Source organism: Alligator sinensis, unplaced genomic scaffold, assembly GCF_000455745.1.
Source record: "Alligator sinensis unplaced genomic scaffold, ASM45574v1 scaffold264_1, whole genome shotgun sequence".
NCBI classification, from domain to species: Eukaryota; Metazoa; Chordata; order Crocodylia; family Alligatoridae; genus Alligator; species Alligator sinensis.
This window is the reverse complement of record NW_005841831.1, coordinates 6,405,509-6,417,877: the sequence shown is the minus strand read 5'-3', so window position 1 is coordinate 6,417,877 and position 12,369 is coordinate 6,405,509. Positions and strand designations below refer to the sequence as shown.

The following is a 12,369-nucleotide window of genomic DNA, read 5'->3' as shown; positions in this document are numbered from 1 at the left end:
TGACATCAGAAAGACAAAGCTGGAGAAACGAGTAACACAAAAAGAGTTTAAAAACCATCCCCCCCCTCCCCACTTTTGCTTGCAAGGAGTTAATGCTCTGATCTGTTGCGTGAGTTCTGATGAGAAGCTGGCTGACACGCAGCGCTGGAATAATGAAACGTAATACACATTAATAGGACCTCCCACTGTTTGATCGCTTCTGCTCCAGTAGCCCCATTGAAGATTTCACTTTTCTTTTAACAGTCAGAATAACAGAATGTGACATTAAGCCTTTTACATGCAGCAATTTATTTTAAAATATTGGGGCACTCAAAACAGTATCCAGAATGTTAAATAAGATATGCATGAGATGGAAATCAGAGTGGCGCTGCAGTAAGGAGACAGGAGTCAGACGAAGCTTTTCACAGGCAAAGGCAGCTCCACTTTTATTCTTAATTGCTATTTAAAGCACAAAGAAATAGTCAAGCTGGAGAGAAAAAAAACCTCTCTCTGTGCTTTGGGGTACTGGAGTGTCCGGGCCTCTCAGCTACTCTTCACTTCTCAGACCTGGAGGGGGAGAAAACCATCATTTCTTTCCACCTCCAACATCACGCAGATAATGTCATCCAGCTGGCTTTGCCCCCTCAAAGCCAGTGGGTTCTGCATTACAGATAATAGGCACATAGCTTGATCCAGTCCATAATGAACCTTTGGAAAGGTTCCCCAGTTGTCTGTAAAACAATACTGTGTGTTCATATCATGCCTTTATTCACAAAAGATCTCCACATGGTTTGCAAACTCCTTTTGGATATAAGTTGTTTTGCTTTTACACTAAAATGCAGCTGCCTCTGGGGTGGAATACAGCAAGAGGTTAACACTGCATAGCAGCTTGTGATAGAAAACAAACAGCACCATGCCAACACTTCAGCTGGTGTAAATTGGAATATTCCCATTGACTTCAAAGGAATTATGCTGATTTACCCCAGATGAGCACCTAGCTGAGCTTCCCCAATAGCATTGCTAGGGCAGCAATAGGTCGGCACTAGAATATAACTCTTAAAATCTATATCGGGTCAGGATGTACGTGCTCACTACAGTAGTAGTTTGGGGTACCTGGAGTTTTCAATGCATGAGATACAACTGTATTCTCTCCTATTTTATTCTAGTCCAGACTTCTTTTCAAAAGGACCTTATTGCTGAACATATTAAATACATATGCTTTACCCAGAACAGCAGTCCCTCAGGTAAATCTATCATAAGCCCATGCTCCCTCTATGAATTGTCTTTTTCCCCCACTGGTATTAGTGGAGCAATCAGACACCTTGGCCTTTCTCTTTTCCAAGGTGCAGCATTTCCCAAATCTCAACATGCAGATCTTATGCATTTTGGATCATTTCTATTCACCTGATTGACTCAGAGACCTGTCACTGGTGCTATGGTCTGGTGAGTAAATATCTCATTCAGCACACGTACCAATTTGGGAAATGCATAATACCTACCAGACAGGCTGTAATGGCTTGGAGGGAGGTGTTGAGATCCAGTGATGATGAAATCAACTCTTCCACAAGGCAGGCCTATGACTTTGGAGAGCTGATTGCACCACACTGCAGGAAGATAAAGTAGATACACATTTCATGGTCCCACCATGGCACCAGGCATGGATCAGCTGAGTCACCAGCATGTAGAAGGCTCTGCATGGCCAGGGAGTAGCAGGACCCTGATAAACATCTTCCTAGGTAAGGGGTTTCAGCCTTGTTTGCCCTACTGACTGCCCTACCTGGCATGAAACCTGCTGTACTCGCCTGCCCACCCCACCCAAAATCTCTTCCTTGTGCCTCTCTATCCGCAAGGAGGGAATGATGTCCCCTCAGCCAGCTGTATTCAGGTTTTATTTTAAATCTAGTCCATTCTCAAAGAGCTTGACCTATAAATAGTTTCAACACTCAGGCCAAGTTGTGATGTCCTTCTGCTCATGCTGAAAAGTGCCACACCTGAGAAGCGGTCCCACTGGTACCCTGGAAGCCACACTGCAGTAATTGTTAGCAATATCAGGAAAGCCACGAGCACCATTGCATCAGTCTCGCCTGCTGCTCAGAAGCTGCCTGGACACCCTGTGATGCATGTGACAAACCTCTTTTCTATAAGCTCTGCATCCTGTGGCCACTACAGCATACAACCTGCCGAGTCTAATGCTACTTGTGTACCTGCCTTGTTAAAAATGCCACTGTAGCCCCCTGATGCCCAGTGTGTTCCTGCATGCTGGTGCCCTGCTATGGCCAGACCGCTAGTGTACATCTGATAAAGTATCCCTGATGCTGGAACAACTCCACGATGCCAGTGTCATGAGGGCAGTGCCCAACTCAGAACTGCAAGCCATTCCCAGCAGCACCAAAACCATGTTTTCAAAACCAGTGAGTTAGGCCCAAAACATTTTGACGTGGACCTAAAAAGCACAACATCATTTTTAAAACGATACTTTTCCAGTTCTTTTTATTTCCCTTCCAGTTTTCTGTGCCCTTACTTATGTCTTCTTACATACATCTTCTATAAGGCTAAAAATGTACTTATTAAAAAAAAAAAGAAGCTGAAATTCTCATCTAATCACCTGACTCCAGGAGCTGGGGCTTTAAGAAAACATTAATTATAGTGACATCACAAGAAATGCCATTGTCACTTTGCCTTCCCTTCAGGTAAATGGTTTTGTCAGGATCTCTTCATCAATAGATGAAGTGATTGGGAAGCCCCCTAGGCCTCCAACAAGCTGAGACATGAAGTTGGGAACCTATTTCTCAAAGTGATCTCCTTAGTAGGGCATCAGGCTGCTCAGAGCCAGGAGCCTCCCAGCCCTCAAAGCAGCCGAGTACACAGACTTCAATAGAGATGGCATCACAGCCACAAATTGTTTTATTGAATTGGCTTGAATGAGATCTAGCAGGTGGGGGCAGAGATCCTAACAAGCATGACAAGGGCGATTGCATCCATCCCGAGCTGTCAAGGCAAAGAGAGCGGGCGAGTGAGGCCCGGGAGCTGTCAGCCTTCACAAGAGGGGTCAGCATGTCAGGCTGCTTGTCAGAGGCACAGATCTATTGGGTTTCAAGTGTCCTTAGTCAATTGTTCTCAACAAGCTGCCCAGGGGCTGCCTGCCCTTGCAGGAATTGGCTGCTCATTCTCCCCAAGTGGATCCTGCCTTGAGATTCCAGTCCATGCTCCTCAACTACCACCTCACAATGTGCTGCTGGGGAGAGCTGCAGGGCCCTATTTACATTTTGTCAGTGATGTGCATTGCTAATTCAGTGAGGCTGAGCATTGAGGGGTGGGAGGGCACTGCTGTCTCCTTGTTGGTTAGAGCTGGGCCTAAATCTGAAAACTGAAAACCTCGGCTTGAACTGAGTCACTACTGGGTTCACATTTCATGGGTATAGTCCAGGCATGGAGCGGGGAGACAGACTAGCCAAAGGGAGAAACAGCTACAGTCTCAGCAGTCCACTCCTTCCAGCTGAGACTTTGGGAGATTTCTCCATGCCAGTACCCAGCTCAAGCTGCTTCCTAACATCACAGGCCAAATGCACTGGGACTCCACTGAAATGAGGCCACCTGCTCCATGTCGATGGCTGAAACCCAGGGCAGAAAGCGGATGGTGATATTAAGCCTAATCATAAAAGTGGGTTTAAATACAAGGTGCAATAGAGCTCACCTGGTATACAGTTTTGCTCATGCTGGCAGCTCAAAGAAGATTTGTGAGGTTTGTGTAACCCTGCTTAGGTTATACAAGTTCGTCCGTGGTTATGTCCGTTACGTCTGTTGTGCATTCCTTCTCTGCATCCCCTAATTAGTATGCATGTTCAGAGGTTTGGGGACTACTTGCCTGTTTTTATTATTTAAGAGAGCAGGCTTCCCTAGGCTGCCTGCTTCCCCATCTCCACGTGCCACTCCCTGGCTGGCTGGGACACAGGGTGCCTCAGCATGGGGGCTCTGCAGCACGCGGAAATGGGAAAGCAAGCAGCCCTGGGCTGCCTGCTGCCCTGTCTCCACGTCTGTCTCGGTGCCTCAAATTAGCAGCATGATGAACAGGTGCACATGCACTGTGTGCGGTTTGCAGTGCCTCCAACAGGTTTGAGGTGCTACAAACTGCATATGTGCTCATCGGGACACACCCCTAGAGACAGAGCGGCATTTGAAAGGCACCAGCAGTGATGTGGAGCAGCAGGTCTCAGTGGCAGAGCAGTGGTGACCCCTGACGGAGGAGATGAAGGAGCAGTGACACCCCACAATGGAGCAGCGCTGAACTCTGACGCAGGCCTTGCTTCCAAGCACCTGCATCTTTTGACTGGCACAGGCGGAAGAGCCCCTGACTGGCAGCGCTATATGAGTCTCCCATCCCAACAGCCTGGGATAGGTAACACCCCTGGGCTGGTTTTCCAGTGAGTGAGAGAAAAACTTAACTGTCTGGGATTTCTATTATTTTCTTCAGGGTTGTGTATTGTCCCCTTTGCTCTTTAGTAAACCCTGTTTTAGTTGATTATTGCTTGTGAGTGGGGAAAGTCTGTTTGCTGTAGAAATGTAGCTGCAATTTATTTTCCCAGGCTTCTGAACAGAACGAATGGAGTCAGAATAGAAAGTTTGTGTAAACCCTTAAATTTGTACCCAGCCATTGTTACTGCTGTCCAGCGCCTAGTAGAAGAGCTACATATGCAAAATTGTATTTTCCTCTCTCAGAGAGATTGCTGGGAAATTCTGTAGCCATTTATATAAGGGGTGAGGTTAGATTAATGTAATTAACAGTTGTGGCCTGAGGGTATGTGCATGTGAACTAATTACTGCAAGGTAAAGGGGATTGGGTATTCACTGTCCATCACCTACTCTGGGGTAACTACCCAAGTGCATGAAGTTCCATGAAAGCCAAATCATAGTAGCTTACCTCTCTCACTGCTAGCTAAGCCACTGTGACTTAGCTTTCATTTACTGTGAAGTAAAAGTGTACACATGAGCAGTCTCTGCAAAGTAGCAGATGCACAAAAAAAGAACTTGACCCTGATACTTTAGCATAACTAGTTCATGTGCATTTACTGTTAGAAACTGGGGGTCTGCTACTCCGTTGGCATCAAGGAGCTTTGTCTCATTGACATCAAAAGATATGTGCCAATTTGCATCAGCTGAAGTTCTGCCCCAAGAGTCTCTGAACTGCAAAAGGTTCATCCACAGTTTTGTTTCTCAATGCAAAGAAGGTAGGCTAGTGGTTACCACTGGAGCTGACCAAGAATTTCCCATCAGACTGATGCTTGGATGGAGAAGGTCCTTCTCCTCAAATTCTCAGTAAATTCCATAAGGAAATTACAATGTTGATTGTCCATTGGGAAATTCAAAATGACAGCTGCTTGGGTGCCTGTCTGGATGCTCTTGTCAACTCCACTTAGTGAGAATTAACAGGCACCTTCCATGTAAGCAGCTTGCAAGCTGAACAATTCCTTTTTAGTTCTCCCAAAGTGGAATTTTCCTAGATAGCCCTTCCCACCAATAATCTTATATCTTTGATGTTCAGTCCAGATTCAAGATGAAAATTTCTTCTAGGCCTTGATGTATTTTTCAAGGAAGGTAGGTTTTGGGGCTCCCCCCTCCCAGGCACCTCTAATCATCATGTAATGCTATAATGGCAGTAACTAGAGACGCTCCCAGGATTATGTGACCCAGCTCTGACCCCTTCTGAAGGGGGTCACTCCTGGTGCCCAAAACCAATGTTCTGCTGCTTGTGACACTGTCCAGACAGAGCCTTTCAAGCCCTATTACCCCCCAGTGCCTGGTGCCACTGCATGGAGCCAGAAGGAATTTTCTCAAGAGTAATTATGTAGAGGGACAATTGGTACAACCCCATCTGTTCCTACTTTAAGCAAGGATTTCCCTCAATGCTTCAGGCTCAGAAGAATGTCAAAAGCTTTCGGCTGATATCTTCTGTGTTTTTGTGTGTCCCAGAGCTATAAGGCCCAGCCCATGATTTCGGAGTAAGTTCTGCAACAGCACCTGGAACAAACCAAGTTTCTAGAGGCCATGGGATTTATGCCACTGCATACCCTAATCAGCAGGCTAGTGAGCTATGTGAGTGGGTTGTAGCCTCCTCCTCTCCCTCCCCCCCACCCCCCGCCCTCATTTTGGGAACTTTTAAATAGAATTACACACTTTCCCAGGTGGAATAAGATTGCAACAGCAGCCGTATGACAACTAGAATAGTCCTCAGGCTCAGAAGGACAAGTCTAGCTGTGCAAGGCACAGTAGATTAATAGCTGCTTAAGTGGTACATAGATGCCTGACAGGAGAGTTAGAGTTAAGTCTTAGTCTCTTCTCTTAATGCCTCATGTCTTGTTGGTGCACTGGGGCTAACACCACTGCTCTGCTATGCAAGGGCCTGCATTAACAATAATGAGGGACTTGGATACTGGGATCTTAAGGAGGATGTAGAAGCAGTGAAGGCAGGGTCTGGTCTATATGGCTGGATAGTCCCAGAAAAGGGGTATAATGAGGGGCAATACTTCTAGCCCCCAATAAGGCAAATTTCCAGTGAGGACAGGTGGTGAAATGCTGCTCTCAGGGAGTACTAGATTCCCTCCCAAAGAATTCCTGAGCTTGGCCCCAATGCTCAGCACAAAGCAACTGCTTTTGTCCCCCTTCTCTGGCCAGTACAGAGGGCAAGGCTGTAGCAAGGTGCTGCTATCTCAGACTATTTGCTGCACTGATGCCAGGGGTCCTGGGACATGCTTTTGTGCTGCAGTGGCCTTTTAGCAGCTTTCTGAACTCTACCCCTGCTCCTATGGGTGCCTAAGCACTTCCTTTCTCACTCCCACATCAGTGAACAGTTGCTGCAGCTGTTCTCTAGTCCTGGAACAATCCTGCTTTCCTGTACAGATAAGCAGGGAGCCAAAACAAGGCTATGTGCCTTAAATGACCAATCACATCATGCAAAGGATGAGGAGATAAGCATCATACAGGGCTCTTAGCAAATGGCAGAAGGCTAAACTTTCAGTCAGGCATGCAGCCAGCTCTAGCTGACCCATGGGTGAGATGACTGAGAGGTCACTGGAGGGAATTTGACATGAAGTGGGAAGGAAGATGGCTACTTGGTCTCAGAACCTACAGTTTTCTTGGACTCCAGGATTTATCCCACAATTTACCACCAATTTCCCAGAATGTCAAGAAACTGGGAGCAATGCAAGGCACCCTAGGAGACCCACCTGCACCAGACAATGCTTAACCGAGGCAGTACTATGCTGCAGAGTACTATGCTGCCTGCCAATGTGATGTTCCTTGCCCTGGTGCAAGCCTAATATGTCTGCATGGAAAACTGCAGTGATTTAATTAACCCGTTTAGCTAAGCTAAAGCAATACAGAGCAGAGTTAAATCGGTGTAAGCACCCACACACAAGATTGCACTGGTTTGACTTCATACTGTTTGGGCTTGTCTACACACAGGATAACAACAGTTTAACTTCAGGTATCATTTTAGTTCCAGCAGTGCAAAAAGCTGTACTGACATTTTCATTTCAGTTTTCACTTTCCATTTCTACATTGCAAAGTGCTCCACAGAACTGAGGAAGAAGGACAATTAAAAGGCTTTTGGAAACCTGACACTGGAACAGAAATGTTACTAGGCATGGGCAACTGGGGCACCAGCCCTGGGTGCTGACATAGAGAGGGCACAAGAATGACAGCTGCTGCTGGCCTGGCTGTTGCAGCCTCTGCGACTGTCCCAGCTACCACTGCCACCCCTGCTGCCCCTGCCACCCAAAGAACAGACCCAGTCTGCTATGCCTCTGCACTTCAATACATGGGGCTCCTTTTGATCAGACTCCATCTGAGAGGAGAAACTAGAATTTGCTTGGAGCACAGTTTAAGCTGAAAACAGGGCTGCAGCTGTCTTAGTAATAAGTGAAGGCAGGGAGTTCTGTGGCGTTGCTCTCATGAACACAAGTGTCACGAATCTTCAGGCTAAACGCTTGGTTCAGCTAAAATGATCCATTTAGCAGAATCCTCCATCCAAAGCTGGAGGCTACTATACCTGTCTCTTGGCATGTTAGGGCCATTAAGCTGAAGACCAAGGTTGTTCCCCAGGCAGTAGCCAAGAAGGGATCCTTAGACTGAAGAAGCCTGTCTCACCAGATGGCAGAGTTGTACCCCATTGTCTGCACCGGGGGGGGAGCCAGCCCCAGTGCAATCGACTCTCTTGGGTTTAGACTCTGACTCATGACTGAATGCTCCTGATGATAGAGAGATATAAATTGACCAAGCTTTTCCCATGCTGCCTAATAAACACTAGGTAGCATCAGTCAGAAGTGCTGATCTCCCCTTCCAACTCACCCTAGCAATCTACATAGATTTATTCAAAGGGAACTCAAAAGATACATAATAATTATCCTTTGTGTCTTCTTGCTGTCTGCACAGCCACACAATGTCCTGAGGGCTCAGGTGGCTGGTGACAGAGTGTCTTGCTCAATGTTACTCTTGACCATTTTAAAGATCTTACATGAGGCAAGCACTAGATATTATTGAAGGTCCTTATTTAAAAAAATGGGTACATACAAAGGGAACTTGAGCACACTTGGATTTACAGGAGATGCTCGCCTGCTGAGCTGCCATGGTCAAAGACAGGAGCTACAGGGAGAAGGGCACTGCATCATTAAAGGTGTAGCAGGAAGCTGGACAGGAGCAGGGCTGGGGACAGTGAGTGGTGGAAGGTGTACAGCAAAGGAGACAGAGGGCTGGGACAGATTCAATGATACATGTGTTTCCCTCATTCTAACAAAACCCCTTGTTCAGGTACAGTAAAAAATATATATCTTGATGTGGCCCTTTGCTGTTGCCCCATGTCAAGGACAGACAAGTACTTGTATCTAGAGGACACTCCCCACTTTAGGCAGCATTACAAACCCTGATCTGAGGCTCCTGAGGCGCTCAAGAGTGGATGGTTTGTACTCTCACGAGCAATATCAAGTAGAGCCTGAATCTCAGACTGTTGGAAAGTCTATATACAGGAACTCCCTACCTCTAGGAGCTCCCAGTCTGAACAGATTTAACAACCAAACAAAGGAAAGAGAAACAGAGGTACAGAAAGAGGTGAGGTGACTTGCCCAAGGTCACACAGCAGGATAGTAGCAGAGCCCAAGCCTCCATGGTCCAGAACTCTGTCCCTTGGGCCTCAGTGCCTTGGATAATGCTGTCCAGTGGCTTTGTCTGCATGGTTTGCCAAGGCCCACAGCAAAGTGAAAAAAGAAAATGTCAGCTCCCCGCTCCTAGCTGGTAAAAATCCAGGGGTGCGATTAGATTTCAGGCCCACCTGGGAACTTTAACATTCAGCAGCTGGTGCTGGCAGAGCAGTAAGAGGTGGATGTGGCAATGGGGTACCCCCAGGGCTGCCATGGCAGGCAAAATTTTCCCTTGCATCAGTCTGCTGAGAGAAGTGGTTTTCAACCTTTTTTCATTTGCAGACCCCAAAACAATTTCAAATGGAAGTGTGGACCCCATTAGAAATTTTGAATGGGGGTACGGGACCCCTTTGAATTGTAAGTGTGGGTATTTACATACTTCTGATTAATCATTGGCATCTTTCGAGGACCCCTTAGACCTAGTCTGTGGACTCCCAGGGGTCTGTTGACCATAGGTTTAACCACTGGCCTAGAACAACCGCCACACTGCTTCCTCTAACCCTCATGGGCACTCACCACCTAGGCTAGGGACAGAAATTACACATAAACCAATGTAAGTGATCAGAAACTGGTTCAAATCTGTAACACAACAGAAGTTCAATGCACATAAACCACTTTCAAAATGGCCAAAACCAGTTTAAACCTGGGTGGATCAGACTTAACTGATTTAGGTTAAATTGGTTTATTGAACTTCTATCCCAGTCCCCTCCAGACTCAAGTTAATTCACAGCCCCCGCAAACCTCCCCTCACAGGGTGGGAGGGCTAGCCTTGTCCCAAGCTGTCTACTCCAGCTGAGCAGCGAGGCCTGCTCTAGCACAGCCCCGGCTTCTAGCCCCTGCCACTTCAGGGATGTGGTTACATTTCCAGAATCAAAAGTAAATGTCTGTTCATTTGCTTATTGATTCCCTCTACACAGCTTAGACTAACCTGTGAAGATTGAATCAATTCAGCCTCGGGATTTTTGACTGTCTATACTTGGCTCTAGTGACTAGCAAAAGTTGCAACTTTTCAGCTGCTAAAAAGTTGGCCCTGATTCATCTCATTCCCCCTTCCCCTTCTCAGAGTCTTTCTACGAAGACCCCCCGCAGGCTCTTCTGGGCAGCAGTTGCTCACCCAGGCCACTAGTCCCCAGTAATTCTTGGGGGATAGTTGTTGCTACCTTTGCTTCTATTTACTACTCACCAAAGCTCGCTGGGGACCTGTAGGACATGGTGATTCCAAGGTTCACTGGAGACCTCCCCTTGTAATTGTGACTTCATAGCTCTGGTTTGTAGCCTTCCTGCTTGGGAACTCAGCCTGGAATACTAGCTACAATTTTTAATTTGCCAAGAAAGTCCTCTTTTTAGTTTACAGGGACAGAAGGGGGACTTTTATGTGCAATCTGTACAGCTCTCCAGAAAGCACTTACATTTATGATGTTCATGAAATTTATAGCCAGTTGGCAATGCTGCTCTCTTCTCTCCTCTCCACCAGCCACCCTGGCAGGATGGCAGAATATAATAAGCAAGCCACACATTCAAGTGGCATAAAAGGTATTTTTACAAGTTAGCCTCCTGCCCAGTCTTATAAACTCTAACAAGTCTCTAACAAGCAGGCAGGATCTCTTTATACCCAGGGAGAAAAATCCTTTTCAAAAATGGCCTTTTCACAAAGCCCACACCTTTCTTCTAATTAAGGTTAAATAGCTCCATGTTTTCTGGCCAATTTCATTCTTTTCCCTTATTCCCCTCTTAACAAGGCAGCCTTTAAAAAGGCATCACTAATTGGTGTCTGCTTCTCACATACCATGCATGCTTTGATAGTCAGTTAGAATGCCTTCCCCCATCGATCAAACTTGTACTGAAAGCCTGCTAATGTGCTCCATGTGTCTGCCACAGGACAAAGCAGAGTGGAGGGTCCCCAGCTCCCTTCTCTTCCTGTTCCCACATGCCCCGCACGCACCTCCCAGCAACAAGAGTCCAGAGCCAGCTCTGCCCAAATTACCCCTGTCCCCTGCCTTCCTGGGAATAGCCGGGAAGCCTGTCCCCAGCATTGAGAGTGCACAGCAAAGAAACGACTGCACTCCGTGTGTGGCAATTTGGAAATTAATGGGGAGTGGTTAGATGTTAAGAGTAGGATCTAAAACAGAAAGCGGGAGAGAGCAATTGTCATGTTGATGAACCTGGATGCAGGCCAGTGAGCGTTCCTGCAAATCCCAGCCTCCCCATCACTTTTTTTGGTTATTAAACGAAAGGCTCATGGGGAGGGGCACAGGGGAAATGTTACCATTTAAAGGAACAATGCTCCCATTTCACCCCCTGCCTCTGCAAAGAAAATATATAGGAGAGAGAATCCCATGTGCCGTGCCTCTCTTCCAACCACCCCCCCACGCACATGCTGGCATCTTAACAACACAGACTGCATCTGTAACTGTTGAAATCTGCAGCTAATCAGCCTTTCCCCAGCCAGCAGGTCAAAGCTGTCACTGTGCCCTTGTGGAAAGGCTGTGGGATGCTACAGGATCATCATCATTACAAGTGCTGTTCGTCCACCGTCCACCGCTAACCAAATGCTCTCCCTTGCTGCTACATGCCCATAAACCGAGTCTCCTTTGCATCTGCTCTGCCCCTGATTTTGCACTCACTCTCACAGCCTTCGCCAGCCCTTCCAAAGCAAACGTAGCACCTTGAATCTGCCTTCCTGCTTTTTGTTCTTGCTCGTTCCACAGCTGTTTCCATGCCTCAGTTAGTTGCCATTTGGGGTTTATGGGTTCAAATCATCCCCAGGCCTTTGGCTATAGCCATTGCTAACACAACCATGTGCACTGCTATAACATACGGAACAATGATATGTTAAAATCCCAGAGTACTGGGTGCAGCTCCTTTTAACTCTCCTCAAACAGAGATATACACGGAGGTAGGTCTGAACTCTTTTTCTCCATTGTTCCAGTCAGGCCTTCAGTGCAGGGCTAACGATCCTCTGGGATTAGTTGGAGATCTGGCCAGCCCTGGGTATATGTTAGAGCAGACTAGGAGCTGCTCTATGAGCCATCCACTCCTTACAGTTAGCTTAGCACAGTGCACTCCTGGCACTAGCCATCCCCCTAAGCCAGTGCTCATAAAGTGGGTTTGCTCCCCTTGGTGAATCTCCCTTACTCTGGACTATTTACCAGTGGCAACTTGTAGCTCCTTTAGAGTACTGGAGCCAAAAAGAGCAGAGTGA

At 46.9% G+C, this 12,369-nt stretch overlaps 1 long non-coding RNA gene across 2 annotated transcripts; it reads right to left on the bottom strand.

Annotated features, from left to right (window-relative positions):
- Window positions 1-308: 308 nt before the first annotated feature.
- On the bottom strand, window positions 309-10,818 carry LOC102368823. 2 transcript variants are annotated; one of them, XR_322797.1, is made up of 4 exons: window positions 10,577-10,818; window positions 10,351-10,476; window positions 1,479-1,583; window positions 309-546 (listed from the first exon to the last, which is right to left on the bottom strand). It is a non-coding gene; the product is annotated as an uncharacterized LOC102368823 (long non-coding RNA). The 2 variants fall into 2 exon arrangements; XR_003094623.1 differs by having other exon boundaries at window positions 10,351-10,472.
- Window positions 10,819-12,369: the final 1,551 nt, after the last annotated feature.